Source organism: Symphalangus syndactylus, chromosome 17 (assembly GCF_028878055.3).
Source record: "Symphalangus syndactylus isolate Jambi chromosome 17, NHGRI_mSymSyn1-v2.1_pri, whole genome shotgun sequence".
Lineage (NCBI taxonomy): Eukaryota > Metazoa > Chordata > Mammalia > Primates > Hylobatidae > Symphalangus > Symphalangus syndactylus.
Window position 1 is genome coordinate 15540001 of NC_072439.2, and position 6181 is coordinate 15546181.

Sequence of the window (6181 nt, forward strand, 5' to 3'; positions counted from 1 at the left end):
CCACTTCGGCCTCCTAAAGTGCTAGGATTACAAGCGTGAGCCACTGTGCCCGGCCACTGTTTCTCTCTTTTTTTTTTTAGAGACAGGATCTTGTTCTTCCACCCAGGCTGGAGTGCAGTGGCATGATCTCGGCTCAATGTGGCCTCAACCTCCTGGGCTCAAGTAATCATCCCGCTTCAGCCTCCCGAGTCGCTGGGACCGCAGGCACCCACCACCATGCCTGGCTAATTTCTGTATTTTTTGTAGAGATAGGGTCTCGCCATGCTGTCCTGGCTGGTCTCAAACTCTTGGGTTGAAGCAATCCTCCCACCTCAGCCTCCCAAACTGCTGGGATTACAGGCATGAGTCACTGTGCCCAACCTATTCTTCCTGTTTCTAACTCAGAAAACAGTTCTTGTTCTTTCTGTATTTCCTTCTCTCTGTGACCCTCTCGAACCTCTCTCGAATTTTTCTCTGCATCTCTCTCTCTCTCTAGCTCCCCCTCCCTCCATGCTCCTCAGTCTCTCCCCTACTCTGTGTCCCCCTCTTGCCCTCCCTGCAGCCGTCTCGCCCAGGCCGGATGGGGGTGGCAGCGGCAGGGCAGGTGCGGCCCCGGGCTCAGTGCCCGACGCTGCCGCGGCCGCCCCGGATTTGTGGCTGTGACTCCTTTATCTGTGCCTGCAGCTGCTCCTTATCTCCTGGCTTCAGGACAGGAGCCCGGGATTAGGGCAGCCCGGGCCAAGGACGCGAGGTGGCAGGGCAGGCGGGTGGGCGGGAGGTGGCAGAGAGTGGGGGAGCCGGGTGTGAGCGCGTGTCGCTGAGTATGTGTGCGTGTGGGCGCCAGACTGCCGTGGATGCATGACTTGGGGGAGGCCTGTGCGTGTGCCATTGTGTGTCTGTGTGATTGTGTGTCTGTCTAGTGTGTTATGAAGGTGCATGAGATTGTGTATATACCTTGGTGGCTGTGGCCTGTGTATGACTCTGTGTGTGTGTCTGTGTGTGTGTTTGTGTGTGGGTGTGCATGAATGTTGGTGCCACTGTGAGTTCCCGAGAAGAGCCACTCAGCCACTGCTGTGTCCCACACAAGACCGCACAACCCCAGCCCAGCTCCTTGCTTGCACAACCTTGCTCCCGAGCCCCCATTCCCCTGCCCTGGCCTCCTTGATGGGCCTGATGGTTTTCCCACCTTGCTGACCTAAAGCCCCCAGGGACGGGCCCCTTCACCTGCGACCTGTGGCTGTAAATGGCCCCGTGGGGACAGCTGCTGGCCCTGTTTTTACCATCCTCACCTGGAACGGGCCGGCCCCTTCCTGCCGCCCACAGGCCTTGTGGCTCCCATCCCCACCTGGCGGGCTCCTACCCCAGCTCCTGGGGACCTTGCTCTGGGCCAGCCTGACCCCCGCCCAGGAGTGTGTCTCCAGCTCTGTGTCCTCCGCCTGAGCTGGGGCCTCTGTGTGCTCGGCATGGTCGGGCTTGGGGTGAGAGTGACTGTTGAATCAGTAGCCCCAAAGCATCGTTTTTGGGGAGCCCTGAGCTGCCCCAGTGTCCTGGGTAAGTCCCTTTCTCTCTCCACGGGAGAATGACAGCACCCACCTCTGATGACGTATTACGTGCCCAGTGCTGGGCACAGAACAAACGTGGGAGCCATTTGGCAGATGGGGAAACTGAGACCCCGTAAGCTCAGTCACCAACACATTGGAGGCTGGGGTGGTGCTCAGTGTGCTGGGATGGCCAGTGCTCCAGCCAGGGGACACAGTGGGCATCCAGCCACCTCCACCCCCACAGGGCTGGTCCCTGGGGGTCCTGAGGTGCAGCCCAAGCCCCCGGAACCTGGCCCAACTCCTGGCGCTAAGATGGAAACTTCTCCAGCAGCCAAGTCTGAGTCTTGGCCAGCGGCCCCCGGCCTCCCAGAACCTCTGCCCTGGAGTCTCCACCCAAGAACAGATCACTCCCTCTGGGAGCAGTGGCCTCCCGGGGAGGGCAGGGGGCCAGCCTCCGGGAGGACAGGGGCGGAGCGTGGTACAGTCATCCAGCCCCACTCTGCAGCTTTTTCCTTACTTGTGACCTTAGGTTAGTGGCTTGACCTCTCTGATCCCGGAGTTTCACAACCACCAAGTGGGCACAGAGCAGGCGGAGGTGGGGTGAGTGTTGCAGTGAGTGGAGGCAGTGAACGAGTAGAACTCATTTCCAGGCAAACACCAGAAAGGGCAGCCAGGCTTCGGGATATGGTTTTCAGCCGCCCCTGCACTGTTCCACCCCTGCCTCGGCCTTGACCCTGATGCCAGCAGGCTTGAATCAGTCAAAGAGGTCAGGTGCCTGGGCCAGACACGGTGGCTCATGCCTGTAATCCCAGCACTTTGGGAGGCCGAGATGGGAGGATCACTTCAGCCCAGGAGTTGGAGACCAGCCTGGGCAACACAGCAAGACCCCATCTCTCTAAAAAATTAAGAAATTAACTGGGTGCGGTGGTGCACATCTGTAGTCCCAGCTACACGGAGGCTGAGGTAGGAGGATCGCTTCAGCCCAGGAGGTCAAGGCTGCAGTGAGCTATGATGGAGCCACTGCACTACAGCCTGGGTGACAAGAAAGCCTGACTCCAGAAAGAAGGAAAGAAAAGAAAGGCCAGGTGCCTGTGGGTGCCTTCCTGCTCCTCTCTGAGCCTCAGTTTCCCCATATCTGTGTTCTGGGAAGACCACAGATCCTACCCACGGGCTGCACTTGAAGAGAGAGAGGCTCAGTACTTGGTGACATCCGGCCCGCCCTGCGGCAGCCCAAGTCTGGGACAAAAAAGATTTAAAAATAAAGCATTGTAAATACCCGTGTTTCCTGCAAATAGAGCCAGCCTCTGAATTCCCCGGCCTCCCGGGCAGCCAAGCCCAGACAGTTTCTTGGAAAGAGGTGGAATTCAGAGGGCTGTTTTTTGGTTTTTTTGGGGGGGACAGGGTCTTGCTCTGTCACCCATGCTGGAGTGCGGTGGTACGATCATAGCTCACTGCAGCCTTGACCTCCTGGGTTGGGGTCCTCCTGCCCCAGCCTCCCAAATAGCTGGAAATATAGGCGTGCACCACCACGCCCGGCTTATTTGAAAAAAGTTTTAATTCATAAAGATGGGGGTCTCAGGATGTTGCCCAGGTTGGTCTCGAACTCCTGGCCTCCATTGATCCTCCTGCCTCAGCCTCCTAAAGCCCTGGGATTTCAGGCATGAGCCACTGCGCCTAGCTCACAGAGGGGTGTTAATGGAGAGTTCTGGTCGCTGGGGTTCCTTTCTGGGATAGGGGGTGGAGGGATCCTGGAGGGGCCCGTGTGTCCCTGTGCACCTCAGTTCCCGGCTTTGGTGTGGGTCAGCGAGTGTGACAGGGTGTCTGTCACCGCCTGTCACAGGGGGTGAGATAGCATGTGGGTTGGTGACAGAGGGTGTGCGGGTGATTTGGGAGGGTGTCAGGATGGAAGGAACTGTGTTTCTGGTGTGACCACATGGGGCTGAGCAAGGCAGGGTCTCCCTGTCCCCCGGTGCGACGGGGTATCTGCCCACGTGTGTGGTTATTTCAGCGTGTGTGTCCCTGAGTGGAATGGCTGTAGCTGGGCGTGGGTCCTCGCGTCCCCACCTCCTGCGCCCCGCCCCGCCCCCCACCTTGGCCCCGCCCCTAGCATCTCCCCCCAATCCCAGAGGAAGAACCAACTCTTTCAAGTCGCTGTTGCCGGGGCAACCGTTTTACAAGCGTCCACATGGTGGGCACATGTGTGTGTGTCCTGCTCCCCATGTGTCTGCTTGGCCCTCGCCCCCATGGCCCCCAGCCGCGGCGGGGAGGGGGGCACAGGCGGTGTGGGGTGAGCGGGAGGCGGCCGAGGGGCAGCTGGTGACAGCTTAATGATGGAGGACTGGGGTGGGGGTGGGCTCCAGGCCGGGCTGTGTGTGTGCAGGGGTGGCTGTGCCTCCCAGACGGGGCCCGAGGTGTGTGTGTGTGTGTGTGTGTACTAACCAGTGCCAGGCAGCGTGGGGGTGTGTAAGCATCTGCTGAGAGAGAGAGTGTGTGTGTGTATGTGTGTGTGTGTGTCAGGGGCTGAGTGAACCCCGGGTCTGTGGGCATGAGTGCATTCAGAAGGGCGTGGGGTAAGGAAGGACCCCCGCAGGACAGTGTACGCGTGACCTTGTGAGATACTCGTGGAGAGGTTGTGTCAGCGTGTGTCTGCATGTGAGGACCCGGGGGTGGGGCGGGGTGTGACTGTGCAGGAATGTCTGTGCTCACTAGGGCGTCTAGGTTTGTGTGAGAAGGAGAGATAGGCCGGGCGCGGTGGCTCACGCCTCTAATCCCAGCACTTTGGGAGGCCGAGGCGGGCGGATCACGAGGTTAAGAGATCGAGACCATCTTGACCAAAGTGGCGAAACCCCGTCTCTACTAAACTGGGCGTGGTGGTGCATGCCTGTAGTCCCAGCTACTTGGGAGGCTGAGGCAGGAGAATCGCATGAACCTGGGAGGCGAAGGTTGCAGTGAGCCGAGATTACGCCATTGCACTCTAGCACTCCAGCCTGGGCAACAGAGCAAGACTCCGTCTCAAAAAAAAAAAAAAAAAAAATGGAGAGATGGCAGCGGGGTGACCCCACCGGGAACAAAGGTTTGAGGGTGTGCGTTTGAGGTTAGAGTGTGTTTGTCACTGGGAGTGGGTTTCTGGGAGTGAACATTTGGGAACACCAGTAATGGCAGACATTGGGACATCACCCCAACTTGCCAGGCTTACTCACTTATTCACATTTACTCATTACTTACACAAGCCTCATTCAATCCCTACTAGAACGCAGTGAAGATCTACTAGTAATGCCCTGTTACAAGTGGGGAAACTGAGGCACGGCGGGAAGGCCCAAGGCCACACAGAACACAGATCCCTGTTATCTTCCATCCTAGATCTGGGAACAGGCTGCCACTTCTCTGACATAGGCCCGTTCTCTCGTCCCCCCACCCACAAACTCACATTCCAGCACGCACCCTGCGCACGTGCACAGCACCGCGTGCATCAGCCCGCGTGCAGGAGGAGGAGAGGCTGCGTGAGTGTCCCCATCACCGCGCGCACTGCGCAGCCCCGCAAGTTGTACAGGCCCTTTGTGGGGACATGCATATGTTGGGGTTAGGGATCTTCCAGGAAGGCCTAATCTGCATGCGAACCCCCAGGCTGCTAGAATCAGAAAAATGCAGGCAGCCAGGGCCGGAGTGAGAAGGAGGCCCCAAGAACCTAGGCGGCGGGAGCGAGAAACCAGAGCACGGGGGCCCCAAGAACGCAGGCGGCGCGGGGAGGAGTCTGCAAGGCGGGAGTTTCTCGGTCACCCAGCGGGGCGGGGGCGGGGCCGCGGCAGTCCCAGCCCCGCCCACCCATCCCAGTCCCGCCCCCCGAGTTAGCCCGACGCCGCCAGGGGGCGCTGTGGGAGAGCGGAGCCGTCGGGGAGGAGCCCGGGTGGGTTTGGGCTCCCCTGCCCGCAAGCCTTGGTGCCAGGAGGGGGCGCCGGCGGGAGCTAGGAGCGAGAAATCCCCTGCAGGGCTCTGAGGCCACACTGGGGGGACTTACTGCTTGATGGGGGGCTCTGAGGACAGCGGGTGTCGTCATCCATCCGAGGAGAAGACTTTCCGTCTCAGTTCCCTGGAAGAGCTTTCTTGGGAGGGGGCTTCTTCAGCTTCTGGGGAAGGAGGACCTGGGACAAGATTGGAGGGGGACACCCCAATCCTCAGTGGGGTGGGGGGAGCTGTATGCGGGGGCCATAGCTGTCGGGGTGGGGGCCATGGGTCTTAGTTCGCCAGAAGGGGTCGGGGGAGCGTCTTGGGGCACCGGATTTAGGCAAGAGGAGCCGTCAGGGGTCCCCGGAGTGAGGATGGGAAACAGCTAGTTTTGGGGGGGCGCAGCTCTGGGGGCTTCCCTTGAGGGGCTTCCTTAGTGAAGGGACTTCTTGGCGCCTCGTTCTCCGGAAGGGGACCTGGGACAGGTTTGGGAGGTCTGGCAGAAAGGTCAGATCCTCGATAGAATGTTGGGGACGCCAAGGGCCACAGGCACTGGGTCGGGATAGCTGCGGCTCTTAGACACCTTCGGAGGGGTTGTCTTGGGGTCCCGGCTTTCCCGAAGGGGAGCCGTCGGGGTCCCCAGGACCGGGGGAGAAAGCCGTCTAAGGGGGGCTCTGTGGTTGGTTCCCGCGCCTCGGCCACCTGCACTCCTCCGGTCC